At 45.4% G+C, this 22,701-nt stretch overlaps 1 protein-coding gene across 1 annotated transcript in view; it reads right to left on the bottom strand.

Annotated features, from left to right (window-relative positions):
- Positions 1-16,079, bottom strand: part of WASF2 (WASP family member 2) — a 40,707-nt gene extending 24,628 nt beyond the window's left edge. The window contains exon 1 of the mRNA XM_044997720.1: positions 15,957-16,079. The gene's annotated coding sequence lies outside the window, so the exon portion shown is untranslated. The remainder of the gene's footprint in view (positions 1-15,956) is intronic.
- Between the last annotated feature and the right edge of the window lie 6,622 nt (positions 16,080-22,701).

The raw sequence follows: 22,701 nt of genomic DNA, 5'->3' as shown, positions 1-22,701 counted from the left end.
CAGTGCCCAAGCTGCTACTCATTGCTGACCCAAGCAACAGCATGACTTGGCAGTTTCACATGGCTGCTTGGTTGGGAAATCTGTAAGCAGAAGCACTGGAGCTATTTCTCTGCAGACTCAGGCAGACAACACTATCAGTTTCAGGGTTATCTTCACAACCACAACTAACAACTTTTTCATATGAAAACTGATTGAGAACTTCCCACTTGACAACTGTATTATTTTCAAGCCCTGGAAGAGGCCACATGACTGGGATAACTTGGAAACACAATTTCAGAATTAACAATAGAAGTCTCTCCTCCTCACCCTGAACTCTGAGGAGACTACAGGCTGAACTGCCCAATGGCCAGCCTGCTCTCCTCCTGCCTCTCCCATAGCTGTAAGTTCTATCACTTCCAACCAAACATTGCCAGAATGTGTCATTTTCTTACTCCTTGCTGACATGTCTATTTATGCTTTTCTGAGTGCTCATCTCCAGGAAGCTCATACCACCACTCCTAGATTCCTAGCAGTCTTCCACCCAGCAGCACCCTCTCATTTTCAAAACTCACTATGCACTTGCTCCAGATTATCCCTCATGTTACCTCCCCCTTGCTTTCTTACTCCACACCCTCTGGTCTTAACAGCCTCCTGTTTCTCCACAGCTGGAGAGGTGCCGCCCTGTTGCTCATGGAGACAGGCCTATCTAGAACTCTAAACCCTAAGCAATCAGGACTTCTCCTTGAATCTGTTTCTCTCTTTAGCACAAAATTATTCAACCCAAAACTTGCATCGAGGATACTACAAAAAGATAAGGTAAATTAACTAATTAATAGGACAGAAGACTGTACATGGAGAAATGCAACTCCTAATGCTGGTCTCTGCTTACCCACCACATGGAACAAAGTTTAACTTGCGGGGAACATCCCACTACTAAGGCTTCTGGTCAGTTGGATATTACAACTATATTGGATTAGTTGACTATGGTACTCAAATCCCGCAAACTGGGCACTGCTACAGTGGAGCCTACAGGAATCAGAGTTCTGGATTGAATTCAAGTAGAATTGGTTTATTTGAAACAGCTCTTGCCAGTCTACAAGCCGTCTGGACAGAGCTGCACCCGTATTCACCATTCTGAAAAACATGGCTGGAACAGCAAACCCCATGAGACGAAACAACTGCTATGAATAATAAGGGAGATAGTTAATCCTGGGACGTCACTGTGTTGCTTCTTTATACTTGACAAAGACTATCTGCTTTCCTACATGAATTCTGTCAATGAGAAGAAATCACTGAAATCAAGACCAAAAGCTTCCCTATTGCGGAGTTGGGGTGGGGAAGAAAACCACCAACTGGCAACCAATTATTTGTTTTCTTTTCTTGTAAAGTGCTCAGGTACCACGGTCATCATGGTGGTGAGGAGAAAGAAGAGAGTCTAAAAACAAAGGTCACATGCATCACCAACTTTGCTTACAAGATTTTGGGAGCTATTTTCTCACTGGTATTTGAATGACTAGCAGTGCATTAAAGGGAATTACCAATATAATTCCCTACAGTTAGTGCAAGAAGTGACTTCTTACATTAGAAACAGTCTGTGAGTAAATTTTAGCACCAGAAGTAATATCTGCCACAATGTCTGGTGAAACAGCACCTGAGATGGACATAGCATATTTTTTTATATCTGCATTTTCAAGTGTGTTCAGGTCACTGATAACCCTTCCCCAGCAATCAAATTAACGTTTCTGCAGTATTGATTGCTACAAATAATCCTCCCAAACACAAAGAGCATAGCAAAGAGGAACTGGTCTCCAGCTAAGCTCCTCAGAGAGCAGCCTCTGGGAGTATTAGACACACCAGCAGGTTTGCGAATGAGAAAGTTAAGAGATAATCAGATATGAATTTCCCATCGGTATGAAATGGGACGTAGTGGCCTGCCAATGCAGACTGACCATTTATTCTAGTGTCTATGACAACTCTGCTTTAAATTTCAAGCTTCTCTCAGCAGTAACTGCTCCCTCATCAAGCTGTAATGGCCAGAGAAACTGGCTTTTGCATAATCTCAAAAGGGTAGTGGGAGGGAAAGAGGACAGAGCAGCCAGACACACAGGGAGAACGGGGGAAAAAACCAGAAAAGTCAGCAGAAGGTTCTGCTGAGAACTCATGGCAATATCCAAGTGCACAATGTGGCCACAGAGAAGTGGCATGCAGTAATCAGAGATGCTGCTGTTACATGCTACCCCAAGAGAGGAGACCTACCTAGCAATCAGTACTGCATCTGAGCAATGGGGAGTGAAATTATAGAGCAAACTGCCATGTGATGCCACAAACTATTCCACTCCGCCAGCTGTAACAAGTATTCAGTCCCAAAAACATGTCAGATGCTCATCTGTCATTAGCTTCCAAGCCTGCCAGCAGCTGAACGAGAGTCAGCAGTGGAAGGCAGTTCCGGACTACTTTCTTTCACAGGGGTCTATTCTCCCCACAAGTCAGAGGATTTGTGTGGTTAAAACCCACATGCATAGGAAAAAACATTCCCTAACATCTCTTAGAGCTCATTAGGTACTGAAAGGTCAGTCCAGTCCTCCCCTTTGCCTGCCATCGCACAAAAAACTTCCCTGAAGCTGGATCCACACTCATTTGAAGGTTTGCCCAATCAGGTAACTGCCCTGAAGATGTGTGAACATCAACAAACACTGGGGCCCACCTCAATCACCAAATCTGGATGTTGATAAGAGGGATCCTGAAGCATTATGAAAGGGAGGCAGTGCTGAAGGAGTAGGTCTAGGAAAACATGGGGTAAGAATACACCTTGGAGTCCCTAGAAATATTGATCTGCTCCCAGAAACTTAAATGCAGTTCTAACAGAAAAGTGAGTCCAGAAGTAGCATTGTGCTGATTGTCTCTCAAGGACTCCCTATCTAGTTTGCTCCGTTTACAAGCGAGTTTTTCTTTTTTTAAAGCTGCCTGCCCTGCAAACCCATCATGGAATCTGAAAGCCAAGCTGTTCTTTTTACTGGTTCATGCATCACTACACCACCACTCACTGCTTTCAAGGGGATTGCACAGGTGTGAGTCAGAATTTGGATCTTCATTTGGGACTTAGTTATCAGTTCTGATGACGATGAGCAAACCAGAAAAGAATCCAGCTCGCTCTCCCATAGCTGGGTTGGCACTACATGGCTAATGGGAATCGAATTGTGCAGAAGTGAACTAAAAACAAGCTGATATGACCCAATACAAACAGGAAAATCGGTTGAGTGAAAAGGTGGCCTTTCTACACAGCCACTTTTAGAGAAGAACTCTAATGTTTTCATTTGTTTTAACTGAAAAACAGGTTTTAAACAAAAATGGTCATCTGTATGAGACTTTATTGGTCCTTGACTAAGCATACATTCAGAATTCACATATTTAAATAAAATTTTAGAATAGTAGTGACAAAATAAAGTCAATATATAGTACAATTAAAACAATTGTCACAGATGTTTAAGTCTCAGAATACTGAACTACTGACACTATCTGCAGAAAATAAAGCTCAACAGTAGAAAGTTTCAGGTTCTTGGTATGTAGAGGTACACCAAAAAAAGAGATCTGCTACTTAAATACTGGAAGCTCTTTGCTGTTGCAGCTGCAGGGGAAATAGGTGGATTAGAAGCAGTGAAACATTCACTTGAGCTCTTGACTTTTGCTTTTAAGGTTCACTAATTTTGGCAAGGACCCAAGGTTACTAGTGACTCTGCTGCACAGAGCTGCTAGCTTCAAATATGCAGGTAAAGTTTAGATTATTCAAATAATCCAGAAGTATCATCTTGGATTCTCAGATATTACAATTACACATGGGGAAAGGATGGATAAGGGGACTGGTAACAAGATACAATCTTTCATCTTTAGGTCTTTGATTCCCATTTGGCCCAGATCTGGATCTTAGATCATTAGCATCTGAAAATTGTTAAATGAGTAGGTCTCAATCCTTTCCCAGTAGATGAGAGTCCACAGCACAATTACCATGTCATTCAGCATCCTTGGCAATCTCAGGAGACAGACCAGTGACTGAATGGGCCAGGGAGACAATTCCTCTTTGAGCCCAAGAGCAGGCCTCTCCAGATCGGGATTTAGATGCATTACTTGGGCATCACAGCAGTGTGGTGGAAGCTTGCTCTGTCATTTTCCATGAAGAACCAGAATTATGGATAAAATGCAAGATGCCTCCAGGGCTCTTAATCTAGCACTTTCTAACATCACTAAATTGACTTAAAATACATGTTTTCCAGTCAACACATTTTCAATTGGCTTTATGAATAACTGCTGCATTCCTAGCTGTGTCATATATTACCAAAAATATGCATCCAAGTCTCACGGCATTGCTCCATGAATGCCTCCCCAAAGCTACAAGCCAATTTCTGCAAATGGTGCACGTCTGCTAAGGCAGGCACCACTCGCTACCTCATTCCAAAATTGAGGCAGTGCTAACAGGAATAGCATGTTTTCTTCCCCTCCCTCATGCTACCCTCCGCTAGCCACCAGAGGGGGCGTGTGTTTGCTACCATAATAAAACATTCACCGGGCTCTTATGAAGCCTCAAATCTCACACTGGTATATTTTCATCATATAGCAGAACATTGTAATGGGTGTAAGCAGTTTTTGAAATGACTTATTCCTGAAGTCGGAGCACGTTTTAAGCCTCTTTTTCTGTCAACTGTTATACCTCACTTGCAACTGAGCCCAATAAACCTTCCCACCTATCCTTAAATATACATTACTCTTTCTAGCAGAGTTCCTAAACTATATTTTATTAGTGAAACAAAGAAGCCGCTCTAACCCTTTTCTGAACAGCTTAGCTGCTCTTTCAGTTTCAACTCATGCCTAGATAACTGTATCACAGCAGAGAGTGCCTCCACCCTTCTGCCACACTTGGGGAATACTAGAAAGATAAGTCTTTTCTTAATTATTAAATGTAAATAGCTCATTAAATATAATCCAATTACTTTAATTGTAAGAAAAGGAAGTAATTACAATATGTACATGTATTCTTGCCTGAAATGATTTAATATCTTAAATTAATCTTTCCAGCATTAATATTTTAAGTTAACCTTTGACATTAGAAAATGTGAGGGAGTTGATGTCTTAAATGTTATTTTATGAATATCTGTGGGGATTTCAGTCATAAGCAATTTTAGAGGAAAGAGCTAATGATTTCTACATAGAGTCAAAATAAGATGTAGATCCCCTTGCAATTACAAAAGGAACAGGATATGGTGTTTGAGGCAATAAAACATGTTTTATTGCCTCAGAGAAGTCAAAAGTCAGATGGAAAAGAACTGTAAAGGGAGCCATTCAAAAACCCAGCATTTTGTTACTCTGCAGTAGGGCCCCGATCCTGAAAACATGCACCTGCTTATGTTTACTAATGCAAGGAGTCCCACTGAATCTTTCTCCAGGCTAACAGTACACACGGGGTAAGGGGCTCTAACTGGGTGAGTTTACAACTTGAACCAGGCCAGTAAATAACAGGGGTACCATCACCGCCCTTGGAGACTATTCTCTAAGTGAAAATCTCCCCCAGCAGGGAGTTCTAGCTTACGTTTTGTACCAGCACCCAGCCCAACCTGTCCTTTGTTTATTCTCATTCCTACTCCTACCCACTGCACCATGCCAGACCATTCTTCCCGCACCTTGGCGTTCACACTTTTCAGATGCTCAATCCTTAATACCTGGTCAAGCTTTGTTTTGTTCTTTCCTCATCTATAGGAGGGCTAAGTAGTTATCAACCTCACTGATTTATATATTAGAACAGTATCTTCAGAATGGGGGAAGAAGTGGAGTTAGTCACCCAACAGTGACAGCTAGTTTAAAATAATGAAATGCACTGTAGAAGAGCTCCTTAAGGTCAAAAGCTCGTCTCTCTCACCAACAGAAGTTGGTCCAATAAAAGTTATTACCTCACTCACCTTGTCTCTCAAATACACTGGGCACGTTTAGATTAGATCACAATTATAAGGAGACTTTCATATTCAGACAACCCAAGGAGATTTAGAAAGCAATAAATTAGTAATAGGTTTGGCAGAATTCAATTTTTAATTTTGACAGATACCTATGTTTATTTTTAAGCATTTTTAAATGTATCCATTTAAATTTTTACAGTTGCAGGAAATTGGAGGTCAGAGTTATTTAGTGACAGTGGCCATTGGAATGTAAAAGTTTTATAACATCACATGTCAAGTAAATATCCTTAAATCAGCCTCTAATAAGTCATCAAGCAGCATTTTTCTTACTTTGCCTATCTGCAAATTTCGATGATCATCCATGGAAATATTTCTTCATGGGTTTGTGTATGGTGAAACTGATATTGACTGACATTCACCAGTAAAAATCTAATCTTCCCAAGCCTAGTGACAGTGCAGCAACCATGATGTGCTCAGTAATCTCACTCTCAAGCCTGGACATCAGAACTGTTTATTGTGAAAGGCAGTGATGGGATGCTGGGCAGGATACCAGGGTAAAGGTTTCTTTACTCTTTTTGTAAAGAGCCTAATCTCTTTAGCAGCCAGAAGAGAACACTAGAAGAAACCAGGATTTAACCCCTTCTCCACTGGACAACAGTGCCTACAGACTTTGTACGATTCAGCAGCAGCCAGACTGAGGCCTTAGTCTCATTACATTAAAAAGTTCACTCAAGTCAAATTCCAAGGCAAAGCAGTTTGTAGTTTTTTCATGATTTTGCAAGTCAAGTTGAGTAGTCTCTAACTCAACCTCACCAACTACGAACTGCTTTGTCTTCCCTTGAGTTAAGAGCACACCTTTTCCTGTAGGGAAGGCAAGGCCTGAAGTAGGAGAGAGCAGTCCCCTGGTTAAGCTGCTGGCAGGGTATTCTCAATGAAGAGAGACCTTGAGTCCGGCATTCTTTTTCTCCCTTGGCCTTCCAGAGGTCAGATTTAATGGAATTTAGAGCATGCTAGCAAGACCCCAGTTGTTTTAACCAGGCTTTCTTGATTTGGGAAGATGGGCAAGTGTTGATTAGGATTCAGTGGTAGATGACTGTGGAATCGTCTGCAGGCAATGGAGCAATTTTTTTTTGTTTTAACTGTAATTTAATTTTTGCATGTGCTGAAACTGTCAACTTGGACACTTAAGATATTTAAATAAAGCGCAGCCCTCGGCCCTGAGTTCTGCACCATTCAAAAAATAGTTCGGACTCTTAAGGGGTAAAGTGTTTGAAACCATGATTTCACAGAACTGATATTTTCATGAGGAAGAGAGAATAGATTGTATTCGGGCTGTTACTGATCCAAGTCTTTAGATACAAGATGCTCACGGCTCACCACATGTTCCAGCATTTAAAGCTCCTTTATGAAAACCTCTCGTGTAAAGCCAGACCCTAGAAGCAACGTCCTTGACACAAGACTGAATTCTCAATAGAGACCAAAATACGACTTTGTACAAATCGGTTGATTACATGTTTTATCATTTAGCCTCTAAAGGGGAAGTGGTCAGTTCTTTTATGATGTCCGAGACAGAAGATAAAGCTGTATTTATAGTTACAGTGTCTTCCTCCAGCAGAGGCTCAGACCAGATGCTGCTGGTATTGAAAGGACAGGATTTGGGAGGCAGGGGTGTAGTTCTCTCTTCTATTTGCAGCTGTAAGACCAAAGGCATAAAGAATGTGGGTTTTCCCTTTACTGTGCACAAAAGCAGGGTGCATGCAAAGGGGACTCACTTCTGCTCTGGCAGCGCCAGCAACTCACAACACTATTTGCTCATCTAGGGGTAGTCGTGGAACTTTCACCCATTCATTCAACCCCGGTTGCCGTTTCCCCTCCCTACCAATTAAGTCCTATTTTTTGCACTCCATGCATGAATTGCAGCAATACCAATCCATCAGACATTGTGGCTGATAGCCTCCTCTGAATGCCACTTAAGCCTCCCGGTGAAGAGCTGGTTGAAAGCAAAGCATCACTCATTCCTCCAAGCAAAAGAAAAGAACTTAGCTACACAGAGACTGAAGCAAGACTCTAAAAAAAGAAGAAAAAAGGAAGGCTCTGAAAGAGGAAACAGGAGAAATGAAACACACTCTGTCCTGTTCTGGTAATATAATAGGCCAACAAATGCTTAGCAAAACTATACTGCATGTGAACAATTAATGCAAACCTGCTGTGAAAAAAAGTGACATCAACCCACTTGCTGTCACATATTCCTATTAGAAATTCTAAACAGTCCAGTCATGGAGGAGTCAGGACCAAAATACTATTGTGTTTTTCCACTACACAGTATCTTAGCAGGATAGGATGGGGGCAGGGAATACTGTTCTCCCTCCAGCACATGCCTTCTATCTAGGTACTCAGAGCATGCTCACCTAAGTCACCTTCACCAATGGAGCTTTTTTAGGCATCACAAAGAGGCACAGCTCATCCTTCCCATAACAATCTTTCTCATCTTGCTTTACAAAAAGGAAGGTAAGAACCATTCATCCACCTCTACAGAAGGGGAAACTGGGGCGCAGAACAGTTACGTGACTTGTCTGAATCATATGGAGTGTTAGTGGCTGAGCTGCACACAGAACCTTGGTTCCAGGCCTATGCCCTAGCCATCTGTTCTGAAATAAGCACCTTTCCACCACAAGTCAATTTGTACTGGAAAAAAAAGGAAGGTCTTCATTTCATGAAGGAATTGTTCAAACAGATACACTGCAATCCAGCAGGGAAATAACATGCATTCCCACACTAAAGCAGGCCTTTTCAAGAAGAAAAGTATCTATCTATATCAAACAGCATAAAATAGAAGGAAAAGAGCAACTATAGCTAAATGTTTTCCAATGAAAATCAAATAAACCAGAGCTCATTTATATTCTTACAGCAACTTTAAGAATGGATTCACTTTAGCAAGAAACTCCTTTATACATGTTCCATCCCATTCTCTATTGTGTGCTATCTCGAAGAGCGATAGTGGATAACCTTCAAAATAACAGGTCACACATGATCTCAGAACAACAGTCTAGTAGGTGGCCTCAGGGCAGATCTCACATACAGAAGGGGCAGAACAATGTAGGCCTTCAATAATGAAGCAATCATTTATAAGCACATTTTATCTGTTTATCTCCAAGAGCTTTACAAGGCTATGTAAGTCACTACTAATCTTGAACACAGGTTCAAGGATTTTGGGTTAAAAATAAGACTGCACAGAATAGCAGGAAGGACTGCACAGAACTCCTGAGAGGAATGGTATAGGTTACACCCCATCTTATTTGCAGAAGCAGCTATGCAAGTGGAGACGGAGGGTGTAGCACAGAACCACCCAGGCCACCCAAGTGGAGAGTTAACAAATCACTTGGATCTAAATCCCCTATGTCAGAGATGTGATGTCATTGAATATGCTTAACCACAGCCAATCAGAAAGCAGGGATAACAGACTAACAAGCACAAGAAAAAAAAATGTCAAGAGCAGCAAAAGATTTTGAGAGTCAATGTCTGTTGTATGCTCTCTCTGTCCTCCTGGACTCACTGCATCCAACCCCAAAGCATCCTCTTCCTGTAAGGGCACGCACCAGGCCTCCTCTGAAAATGGGCGAGATGCTATCGATCAGGGAGGGAAATTCCAGGACACTTGCAGATGTCAAAGCCAAGTTAGAAGTACCTTTCAGACCAGGGGGAGTCTAGGTGTGGGAAGTGTGGCCTAGTGTAGAGAATACTGGATTGGGCTCAGGAGACCTGGGATCTATTCCTGGATTTTGCACTGACATGCTGGGTGAACCTGTGAAAGTCACTCGGCTGCCCTGTGCCTCAGTTTCTCCATTTGTAAAAAAGGCAATTATGATAATGATCTTCTTTGTAAAGCACTTTGAGATCTACTGATGAAAAGCACTATATACAAAGAACTAGGTGTTATTAGGTTCATCTTGCATATCTGCAAATACCAGTTTCTGTTACCTACCCTAATATTAGCAAAGACTCCAGCGTCTCTTACAGAAAACCCCCTCAGCAAATTCCTCAGTTAGGACATGTATGGGGAAAGTCTGTGCTCCAATGCCTCAATCAATGGGCTTCACTACAATTTCAAGAATTAGAGGTGGGACCTTGGAACTATTTTTTAGCTTTATTACTACAAATGTGAGTTTTGCATTTGCGTGTGATTAACACTATGTGCAGCCTATGGATTGTGCATCTGAACAAAACACAGCCCAAGCTCATATTTCAGCTTTTCTGGAAGGAGAAAAAAGGGAGAGTACTCTTTCACGCTCCACTCCACCCGCCAATGAAAAAACTAGAAAGTTCCCAAAGAAATAAAAACCTTGTCTAAATCTGGGTGAGGCCACCATCCTGTAAACATCTAGACAAAGCCCTTATGAGCCTCCCCATATGCTATCATACGTAGGAGAGTCGATATAGCCACTCCCAAAAAAGAGAAAATACAGTATGCAATTTTTTTCTTTATCACACAGAGTTGCAGTGAGAGGAAGTGAACTTCACTAGGGTAGTTCTGTTCTGAGCACTCATTTGCTTATGAACCATCAACAGCTCGTACATAGAACTTTTACTATTCAGTTTTCACCAAAATATCTATCTAGGCACTTATAAAGTGCATGCTGTGGTGTCTAAGACACTGATCCTGCAAATATTTATTATTAGGCACGGTATTGCTCACAGTACTAAGCACTACTAAAAAAAAGGGTATTGCTCAAAGTAGTAAGCACCATGCCCTAAGCACCTACTCTCCTGGAGAACAGTTGCATTTTGTCCATATAACTAAAGATTTAAGGCAATGAAGGGGCCAAAGACTTTTACAGATGTTATGTGCAAAGGGCAACAATATTAGGCCTTTGGTGTGTCATGCTATTCTCCCCTCCTACCCCCATCCCAAAAAAAAAGTTAGGTGTAGTTCTCAGACTTGCTATTTGAGGGACAAGCTGCAGATTTTACCTCTAGTTTTTCTACTGTGTATTTTGCACACCTAGAGCATTCTTACAGGCACTACACAAGACACAAAATAAATGCTGAGCATTTGGCCAGAGCATATCTTTGGCCAGTTTTAGCCCTCAAGAAAATACCTTCACTTTTAGCACTCTTACGTACAGAGACACTAGAAAGTGTAAAAACTTTAACCTGAACCATGCAAACAAGAGACAGGAAAACACTTATAAGATCTTTCTAGTCCATTCACTTCCTGGTCTGTGCAGGACTGTTCCTTACCTAGTGTTCCACTGTATTTTGCCCAGTCCTCAGTACCTGTGTTACGTCTAATTAAAAACACAACAGAAACCTTAGTTTGAAAGAATAAGATACGAAACTGAGTCCAAAAGCCTATCTGAAAAGGGTAGTAGAATGATTAAAGTCAAACCTTTTATGTTGTAAATCTGCCTACTGTACAAGAAGCTGTCAATCAAAACCTTACCTAACTTTTGTGGCAGGACTAACCCCAATGGATTTCCCTTGTTTTTCTCTCTGGGATTTGGGTGAGGGGTCAACAGAGCTGGACTCACCGACATAACTGGATTTAAACAGTGCAAACTTCAGACGACTTAACCTACTCACTCACCCACACCACACATCTACCTAAGCTTTGAATGAATGGATGAATTCCATCTAAACCAAGCCCTGAAGTCACATTTAAAATATGCCAGAAACCTGGTTTAGTATTTATACATACGATTTTTTTAAATGATATTTGTCAACAAATGAATCATTGATCACAAGAAGTGTTCTAAACTGTAAGCTTAAAACTACACTGTTTATCTATTTGGTATGCAATACAATTCCTAGTGAAGTTGGTATAACAGAATGTTATCAGTAACTCATTTCTACAGTCTCCAATAGTGACAGCTCTGCATCTCTTGACAGTTCCATGTCTCTTTCCCTTACTAAGGGCATGTCTACACTACAAACTTAAATTGACTTAAGTTTGTAGTGTAAAGTCAACATACAGCCCCCATAGTAATTAAGTCGGTTGTGCATGTCCACACGCTCCTTGTGACAGTGGAGTGTGTCCTCACTAGCAGCGATTGCATCACTGTAGAGAGCAGTGCACTGTGGATAGCTATCCCATAATACAACTCGCCAGTCACTAGTTTGTTTTATTTTTAAATGTAGCATTCCAGAAGAAAGTACCGCATTTTGTATTAGTTCTACTGCCTATAGCAGAGGTGGGCAAACTACGGCCCAGGGGCCACATCCGGCCCTTCAGACATTTTAATATGGCCCTTGAGCTCCCGGCGAGGCGCGAGCTCCAGGGCTTGTGACTCCACACAGCTTCCGGAAGCAGCAGCATGTCCCCCCTCCTGCTCCTACATGTAGGGGCAGCCAGGGGGCTCTGCACACTGCCCCAAACACCACCTCCGCAGCTCCCATTGGCCAGGAAGCACGGCCAATGGGAGCTGCAGGGGCGGCGCCTGCGGACAGGGCAGCACACAGAGCCACCTGGCCATGCCTCCACATAGGAGCCGGAGAGGGCACATGCTGCTGCTTCTGGGAGCTTCTTGAGGTAAGTGCATCCGGAGCCTGCACCTCTGACCCCCTCTCATGCCCCAACCCCCTGCCCCACCCCAAAGCCCCCTCCCACACTGCCAGCCGGAGCCCTCACCCCCTCCCACACCCCAACCCCAATTTTGTGAGCATTCATGGCCCGCCATACAATTCCATATTCAGATGTGGCCCTCGGGCCAAAAAGTTTGCCCATCCCTGGCCTATACCCTGCCTTATTACAGCTGTCTTCAATTCTTATTCTCTCATCTCTTTCCGTTATTATGGATTGTATTATACACACTTCTAGAAATCAGGGCTTGAAAAATTCACCAGAAATCTATTAGGCAAAACCAAAATGAAAGGCTGGTGGAGGTCCACCAGCCTGGTAAATGGACAACACAGATTTCCCAAACGACAGCTGAGTTGTCGGTTTCACTGCTGCTCACAGGATTCTAAAGAAAAATAGTTAAACCAACCATGGTCTTGTTAAGAAGTACTAGAACAGGGGTCGGCAATCTTTCAGAAGTGGTGTGCCGAGTCTTCATTTATTCACTCTAATTTAAGGTTTCGCGTGCCAGTAATACATTTTAACATTTTTAGAAGGTCTCTTTCTACAAGTCTATAATATATAATTAAACTATTGTTGTATGTAAAGTAAATAAGGTTTTTAAAATGTTTAAGAAGCTTCATTTAAAATTAAATTAAAATGCAGAGCCCCCCGGACTGGTGGCCAGGACCCGGGGCAGCGTGAATACCACTGAAAATCAGCTCGCGTGCCGCCTTTGGCACACATGCCATAGATTGCCTATCCCTGTACTAGAACCATCTGTTTGCAAACTCAGGAAGTGGACAATAAAAACGTTGACACTCAGTTCATCCTTGGAAGGTTATCTTCTTGGAACTCACCTCCATTCAGTGTGGCACTCTGTCCCCATCAAGCGCTGGCTGGGCTACATATTGAGGCTGATGATCCTGCTACAGCTTTGGCTTAGAGGGTCTTTTAGCTCAAGTAGTAGAGGCTCATGTTTTAAGACCCAGAGATCAATCCCTGCTGCTGACAACCCACCCAGGGGAGTGGCATTGCAAGTGATGGTTTGCATGAGGATTTGAACTGGGCGAACTTGTTGTTAAGCTTGGGAGGAGCTTCCCCAAATCAGGGTTTTATATTTTTAACTTTAAAAAAATGTAAAAGCATCAATTCTGCATCTGTGTCTGCCCTACCTTCACCAGCCACATACAACTTTGCACTTACTCATGAGTCAGTGAATGGATTTTCAAAGTCATGCTATTATTGTCTATTTTTAAAATTTGTAAATATTATGTAAGTCTGTAAAAGATTTTAGCAATACATTTTTACAAGAGGCCTGATATAAAGTTTAACCAAAATATAAGACAAAAACCCACACAAGAGTCAAAATAAAAGAAATTGATACAGAAATACTACTGAAAGTAAGTCACAACAATGGGCATTTTCCTTCCAGTGGCTTTTAATAGCAACCAGCTCTGCAGCCATGTAGAGCTGGTGCAAGAAATCCATGGCTATTTACCTTCCTCATTAGACAATTGGTTTGCGTGTGGGTGCACTCTGTTCCCCATAAAGCAACACAGCTTGTCTCAGTTCTACTGCAACGCACCACCCTCATTTTCTGCTGGACTCCCATCTTTTTCACTTTCAACTTTTTCTTCTCACAGAACTACCCACTCTTCCGGGTGCTTTACAAATATAGGGATCACAGGGGATTTAAAAACTATAGCGCCATCTACACCAGGCATGTTTTCTAAGAGTTACCCACCGTTGACAGTATCAGTTCTGCTCCACTCATGTTTGCAGTGTTGGATGCCATAAAGTAGACAGGTTTCAGTGCTAGCCATGTTAGTCTGTATCAGCAAAAAAACAACAACAACAAAAACATGAAGAGTCCTTGTGGCACCTTAGAGGCTAACAAATGTATTTGAATATAAGCTTTCGTTGACTTATGTACATCTGATGAAGTGGGTTCTAGCCCACAAAAGCTTATGCTCAAATAAATTTGTTAGTCTCTAAGGTGCCACAAAGACTCTTCGTGTTTTTTGTTTGTTTGTTTTTTGTTGTTGTTTAAAGTAGACAGGCTGGCAACATTTTTAACACCACATTGATCAGATCTGCTCTTAGAATTATACAATATGATATTAAGAATGCCAATTGCCCCATCTGTGCTAGGACTTCCAGTGTTGCTAACGCAGAGGGGAATTGAATCAGTGTTGGCACCCATGAAAACACTTTAGAAAATGTCCCTATTTTAGACAGGGCCTTTAGGCCAAATTGTGACTAGTATGGGGAACTGTTGCAATTGCCATGCTCCAAAAGGTAAAATACTGTTCATATCCTGAAGCAGCAGCTTTAGTGCAGGCCTACATGCTAATTCAGAACGACCTGAAGAATATCCCCAGGCACTCTGTTCCCCTGGAAAGGAGAACTAAACTGTATAGAGGTTACAGCTAGTCAGCTACATCCTCCTAAGTATCCTCTCATAGAGGCCCTGAGGAATCAGTATTGAAGACATTTTCCACCATGCATTGCAGCAAACACAGGGTCACACCCCAATCTGTTTCAAGCAGTAGGTGTATATCACACAGTACACCACTAATTGGGAGTATATTTGTACACAGTCTCACACCCACACATGTGAGAGAGATAGGGAAAGAGGGGAGAAGAATCAATTCTTCCACCACCAAAATGCAGCCACCTCTGGGGTGAGAAGGCAGCAAATCAGGCAGATAACAGTTTCATACCAATGCTCCACAATTCCACTCACAAAAAACTCGCACCAACAAAAACAGCCATTTGCACAAACAGGCAAACTTTTCACACAAGCAAGCAGGCACATTCACAAGTTTTGCGAGCACCTTTAAGGGGGCTCTTTGAAAACCCAGCAGCAAAGCATAGCACAAAGAAAAGAAAAAGAAGGAAAAAAAAAACTTCCACCCAAGCCATGAAAACAAAACCCCAAATCCGTTCCCAGCCCTTCTATCTACTTTACGGTGCTACGTAAAACCCACCACCCCGTTATCTAAGCACTTCCCATGCAAATCAGATCTACACAGCAGGGACCCTAATGGGCTTCATGGGGGCTTCTGCTCTGTGCCCTTCCCTGGTTATAGGGGAAGACAGCAAAGCCCTTTAAAAGCTTGGCAGCTGGGCGCCCCCCGCAGCACAGGGCGGCCCCCCATAGGCGCCCATGAATGTGGCAGCCACTCTCAGGGAGACTCTGTGAAAGTGTCGCCCCAAGGCGGGGGGGGGGGCAGCCAGGCTCCCCCCTCGGAGCGGGCAGGCCGCGCCCGCACCCCCAGACCAGGCCGAGGGGTGGGGGGGGAGAAGGGGCCCTGGGGAGGCTCCGGCTGGGCAGCGGCACCCAGGGCTCACTATGTGGCAGGAAGCAGGGCCCGCCCCACCCGCGCGGCTCCCTATTTGGCAGGGGCCTGGCTGCTGCCCCCAGGCAAAAGGGCCAGCTGGGGAGAGGGTCGTCGCTGCCCACGCGCCCGCTCACTCACCCCGCTAGGCGGCCTCGCTTTCTTCGCCGGCTCCTTCCACTCAGCACCACCGGGGCGGGCCGCCCCTACCGTCCGTCCGCCATTCCACAACTCCCTCCCCCCGGGCCCTGACTGAAACTCGCCCCGCCTCCCCAACCGCCGGTCCGCGGCCCAATTGGCTCCCCACCCCGGCCCTCCGGCAGCTGATTGGTTCTCCCGCCGCGCCCGTCAAACTTGCTACGCAATTTGCGTACGCCCCCAACGCAGCAGAAGGACCCCACCCAAGTAAGCCCCGCAAAGAGAGTCAACAAGGTGGAACGTGCCATATGAGCGCTGCGGGGGGGACACACACACATCATTGGATTTAAACTGATCAAGATTTCCTGAAGGTCAATCAAATGTTTTGAATGAATACGATACTTTAAAGATATTTCACGGTGATTAAGAGCGGTCGGAAATGACTGGGCTTCCGGATTATTGTGCGAAACGCTTGGCCCTCCCCTTCCTGGACTCCTCCTCCTATGACTGCACTTGGTCTTTGCCCTTCTTCTCTATGGTGTGAGGCCCTCCAAGGAAGGTTCCACCGGCGGGGGGGGTGTGTCACACCAGCATGACTAGCCCATTTGAGAAATAGAAAGGGGGGGGGGCAGTAGGAGATTCCAGCAGGGGGCAGGAACTTAGAGAGGGCAGAGGAGGGAGGGTTGATGGGGGGAGGGCAGGAGTGTAGCAGTGGGTAAACTGAGGCCGCGTCTCATTGGGGGAATATTTAGGTTAGGTTAGTTTACCCACTTCATTTTTTTCACACTCCACCACCGATGGGGAGGACAGGGACAGACGGCGGATGGCAAAGGCTGGGCATGGCTGCTGCCCGGTGTGGGAGCCTCCCTTCTGCCCACGGCCTGGTGAGGGCCCTGCAGATGGAGAGAGCGAAGGCCCGGGCTGAGATAGGACCCAGTCGGAGATGGGGAGGAGAAGGGAGACGGTCGTGATGAGGAGATCCTGGGCAGAAGTAGCAATGGGGAAGGGGCTGGCAGAGGTGATGGATCAGGAGGTGGCCGTGGCAGAGATGGGGAGGGCCCTGCAATAGGTGGCGAGGAAGCAGGAAGCGTTGGGGGGCAGGCCCTCCAAAAAATGGAGGAGGACCTGCGGGAGCTAGAGAGGGTTTAGGAGAAGACAGACGTGGCAGTAATAGGGATGGCCATACAAGAGAGGGAAAGGAGCTTGCCTCTGGCACAAATGGAGATGGCCCTCCAGGGAGTGTGGGGGTGGTAGGGTGACCAGACAGCAAATGTGAAAAATCAGGATGGGGGTGGGGGGTAATAGGAGCCTATATAAGAAAAAGACCCCAAAATCGGGACTGTCCCTATAAAATCAGGACATCTGGTCACCCTAGGGGGTGGCAGGGAAGGAGTTACAAGAATTAGAGGGAACCCTGGTGGAAGGGGGAATGCAGGGAATGCCATAAAGGAGGAGGCCTGGCGATGATGGGACAGGCCATGGCAAAGATAGAGAGGAGCCTGCAGGATTTTGGGAGAGCTGAGATAGTCACGGGGAAGGCTGGGAAGGAGGTGACAGCTTTAGTTTGGTGGCCATCTGCCTCCTCCATCACCCTCCCCCGGGGGAGCTTACTCCAGCTCCCTCCCACGGGGCTGTGCTGTGGGACAGCAGGGATATGGAGTTAGGGAGACTTTAGGTTGTGTTGCTACTAAACAGAAAAAATGTCAGGAAATAGAAATATTTTGTAGAGGGAAGGAAGCCATTTTTAAAATGACATCCTTGTATCCGGGTGGCATGGTGCATCCCGTATTCACAGCGACCAGGTGTTTGGGGAGCTCTCTCAATGCTGCATTATTGGCATTTCTTTTTGGGGTGCAAGGCAAGACTTTTGGTTAAACCAGTTTGGAGACCCCAGCTTGACAGACCCAAATCCTGTAGTATTTGGATTGTGCAAAGAAACGCGAAACATGTGATCTAGTCCAGCTTTTGGCCCCGGTCCTGCAGGCTGATCCATGTGGATGAAGCCATGTTGACTTCAAGCCAATTTGCTTGCAGGCACAGAGGTCTGTCTGTGTGCATCTGATAGCAGGATTGGGGGCTTAGTCTCAGCTTCTAGCAGTTTCTATTTCATTGGTGTCGGGAGATTTTCTCTCTCCAGTAAGGCCCAGGAATTCATTTGTAATACTCCGCTAGTGGCAGAGGCAGCAAAGTCAAGTTTGGCATCCTCTGGAAAGAACTAAATGAATCACCTGATTATAATATAATCTGGGGGTTGGGAATAAAACAATTTATACAGTAAAGTGTTACTAATATAAGAACGGAAAGGAAGTAGAAAACATAAGTAAACTGTAAACCTTACAGAAGCAGATATGTTCAAGGGCCCCAACCCTGCAAAGACTTACACATGGTCATCTTTTCACACATGAGCAGTCCCAGTAGAACCAATGGGCATAAGTCATTGAAGAATTGAGGTCTGAGTGGAGGAACCACCGGACTGGGATGCAGGAGGCCTGGGATTCTATTCCCATGCTGCCACTGGCCTGCTGGGAGGCCTTGAGCAAGTCACTGCTTCTCCCTGTGCCTCCCCCCTCACCCCCCCCCCACATCTGTCCAATAGGGACAACGATACTGATGGCGTTGGCAAAGCACTTTGGAGGAGCGTTGGCAAAGCACTTTTTGAAGGAGGCAGTAATAGTGCGTGAAGATGTGAATCGCTACTTGAAACACGGATATCCCCTTCTCCGTTCAGAAATGGCATCCTCAAAGGGCAGAGAAGAAATGGGAACCAACAGCTTTGAGCCATGTCACAAACTGCAGGTGTGAATAATTGGATCAGAATTTAAAATATACACAATAGATGCACCATAGTACGGGACTTAACTCTTCTGCCCATTCACTCGTTGCAATTTTTTTCCTGGCGTACAATTTTATTTTCTTCACCGACTGCTTGTAGACTCAAGGTTTACACTTAAAATACACAAACTAGCTGGAAGGAGTAATGGACAGATGCACCCAATTAACAGTGAATAAGATGTGCATACTCATCCATTCAGTGTTAATAAAGTGATCAGATTTTAAAATAAACTACAGTTACCAAATCACTAAATGCTATTCTCTAGCTTCCTGATTGTTTTTTTCAGTTTAGTGTTGCTTTGGTGCTGATTTGTATCATTTGCAAAATGTTACTGATAACACAGTACAACATGCTGACATCAATGCAGTCCTTACTGAGTGCAAGTGCCGTCCTTGGGCCAGATTTTCTGGTTTGCGGAGATTATGCTTTGCAAATTGGGCGCATTTCCTGATTCTCTGTTGGCCCTGATGCAGGTTAGAGCAACCTGGGGAGTGCTCTAACTAGTGCTAGCTTGGCAAGAAACCATCCACTAGTTCAGAATAGCTGGAGTGATCATGGTCCAGCCCCTGCCATTCACTAGTTCAGAATAGCTGGAGTGATCACGGTCCAGCCCCTGTTCCTACATGCTCTTCCTTGCCCCTGCAGGGAGGATAGCATTGGAGCTGATTGTGCCGGCTCTGCACCCACTTGGGACTCCTCCATACCAAGCTAGGGGGATGCAGCCAATCTCCATTCCCTTTGCACTGTAGGAGCAGTACAAAGGGTCAGGGCTGGCTTTAAGCCAATTCCCCGGAATCGGGCCCCGCGCCTTAGGTGTCTTTTTCATTTTATTTTATTTTTTTACTCACCCGGTGGCAGGGGGGGGGGTCTGCTCTGGGGCTTCAGCAGCATTTTGGCGGCGGCGGGGAGGGTGGGGGGGTGGTCCGCTCCGGGGCTTCGGAGCCATTTCGGTGGCAGGGGGTCCTTTGGTGCCGTGGGAGACCTGGAGTGGACCCCCCACCGCCGAAGTGCCACCGAAGCCCCAGACCGCCGCTGGGTATTCAAATCAGGCCCTGCCATTCATAAAGCCGGCCCTGCAAAGGGTATGTAGCAGGAGAGAAAATGTGCCCTGTTGCTGCCCCCCCTTGTTTCTATATGGACCCATGGCACATAGGACATGTATGATACATTAATATTTCTATGCATTTCTCGCCCATCCTGCCATTCTTCCCCTCCTAGTGTGCAGCACCTTGGAAAGACAAGCCAGCAGCAGCAAAGGCCAACAGTGGATCGATCAGTGGCTGAATGCTGCAGCAACTGGGGCAAACAGACAAGCGTTCTCATCACTCAAGATCTCACCTGTCGCCATCAGTGCCTGATACTGAATGCTGCACCAGTGCCACCTGACACCCATAGCTAACACCCCGGGCCTGCACGTAACCCACTTTCCTATGCCTTTAAATAGTCAACCCTTGCAACCTGGCTCCACCCCTTCCTCCCTCTTTGACTGTTCAAACAGCTACACCCCTCTCCTGGAGAAACCACCCTTGAAATCACTAGGCACGCTCCACCCCTTGCCAACACTCCTCCACCTCTCTCCTGTGGTAACAAGCTTGCACAGCTCTACGGCATGGACCTCGGCCCCATCTCCTATAGGAAGGCATTGGACGGTTATCACCTCCAGGTTTTCTATGCTGCCCGTCAGCCATTCCCTTGAAGAGGATTTGCCTCCATTGATAGGTGTCATCACAGCCCCAAGGGAATCCTGTAATCCGTATCTGCCCTGCAACCTTGATTGCTGGGCTGCCTAAGACAGTCTCTTTTTTATAACCCCGGAATAATATCTCCTGAACTGCAATATCCAAAACAAAAGTGATTGATACCCCCCGACACTTGTTTCTCTATAAGAGATGTGGTCGCCTGCCAATTGCCTTCCTGTATCTTCTGAATGTAAATCATTCTCCGGCTCAGCTGCCATACAGACGGCCAAAGTGACCAGAAGAACAGCCCTGCCCACGCCAGCCGGAGCTGTGACCAGGCATCTTTTCAGCTATTTTGCTTGTGCCGTCTTTTTTTACAATGAGGGGATCTAATGCTCGTACAAGAGGCTGAGAACGCCAGCCGATGCCATGGGAAGATGTATTACAGGCTTTTCCACAACAGGCCGTCTATGGATGAGCTTCGGACTGACTTGTAGGGCCCTTTTTATCGCACACCTTGACCCTTCCTGAGCACAGACTATCATGCTACATTAAACCCGTGTGTTGTGTCTGCTAATGTCTTTGGGAACCATTGAAGGGGACTAGGGGACGCTTGTCCAAATGGTGTCTTCTGTCCACTGAGATCCTTGGACTAACAGAGCTTGGATGAAACCAGGACACATCATCCCTTGTGACCTAACTCAGGTCTCGGCAAGAGAACGCTAGTGCACTAACTCACTGCACCATTAAAACGCCCTCTGCCACTATATTTGTGAAGCACTGACTACGTGGTTGAACTGTACAGAACAGAGTAAGACACGGTCTCTGCCCCACACTGTCAAAGGAACCTGAACCCAGGCGTGAACCCACACGGCTGAGCTCAGAGCCGAGATACCTTGCAACTGTGGTTTGGTTCTGCAACTACTGATATCATGGGTTCACGCCTCTCTTACATGCAGGCTGATGCTTGCATTGGTGAATTATTAATGCTCCTGGCAAGGCGTAGAGGGCAGGAGAAAAAGATCCCAGACACAGTGCTGACCTGGAACAAAACTGAAGGGATATCGCCGCAGTGTCAAGTAACCCCAGGCAACAAGTAGGTTGACCTTGTCCGTGAAGAAAGAGCAGTGGTTCAGCACTCTGTGGGTTTTGGGGGGCGGGGAGGGGAATAGGAAACATTACAAAGAACAAAGCTTAGAGAGCTTGGATTTGGGGGTTCACTTGTGCAGAGTGCCTGGAAGGATTCTGCTTCTGTTTCTTGTTCTCAGTTGCAGGGCATGTTTCTAAGGAGCGTGCTAGTGTCGCTGGGAGCACTCTCAGACAATGAACATTGTTCAGTCTTTAAAATGGGCTGATTCTTGCAGGATACTCAGCGATACTTGCCAGGAGGAAGGATCTGCTCATGATTAAGGCATGGGCCTGGCAACCAAGAGGACCTGGAGTTTATTCCAGCACTGAGTCCCAGATCCTCACAGGTATTTAGGCTCCTGACTTCCACTGAATGGAAGTTAAGAGCCTAAATATCTTAGAAGGGTAGAGTGTTATTACAGTACAGACTAAGCAGGAGGGGAGGGAGGTTCTGGCAACATCCCAGTGCTCAAAGCAAAGGAGCAGGCCCTCTGAATGTCAACAAGTCATTCCACCCTGTTCCTGTAAGAGTATGGGTGTGAACCGGCTGGCGCTTCCATTGAATCAAGGTTCAGATGAAATCCATGAAGATCCCTGGGTCTTAAGACCTGACCTGGACACCTAAGAGTACGGAGGAGCAATAACGACCTCACAGTTAAGAATTAAAGAGAAAACTTGCTAACACCTTAAGCGCTAAGCTCTGGAGTAGCCCTTTCTTTGTATTCTCTTCCTGTCCCCTCCCCCCACGGCTGGCTGTGTTTTTTCTCCCAACGGGGACCCGAGCCGGTGCTGGTGGAGGGCAGTTACAGGAACGCAGTGGTGCAGCTGACATTTACTAATCAGCTCTAACCTGAGATCCACACACACACTGTCTCGCTCGCTGTCTTGTCTCCATGGAGACACTGCAACCTTTGCTCACTAGTTAATGGTATCTGGGAACAGACGCCACCCTTCCTCCCAACGCCCTCTCCCGCACACCTGGAGGAAATGGGAACTTGTCCACTGCAGGAAAACCTGTCTCTTTCCTGTAGGACAATTTGTTTCTGAAGCTGGGGAGGAAGGTGTCCCTGTTTGCATTGCTAATAAAGAGGCAAGCAGAATTTGGCCC

The sequence above is a fragment of the Mauremys mutica genome, chromosome 23 (genome assembly GCF_020497125.1).
Source record: "Mauremys mutica isolate MM-2020 ecotype Southern chromosome 23, ASM2049712v1, whole genome shotgun sequence".
Taxonomy (NCBI): domain Eukaryota; kingdom Metazoa; phylum Chordata; order Testudines; family Geoemydidae; genus Mauremys; species Mauremys mutica.
Note: the sequence above shows the minus strand (reverse complement) of the source record. Positions and strands in the feature narration are given on the sequence as shown.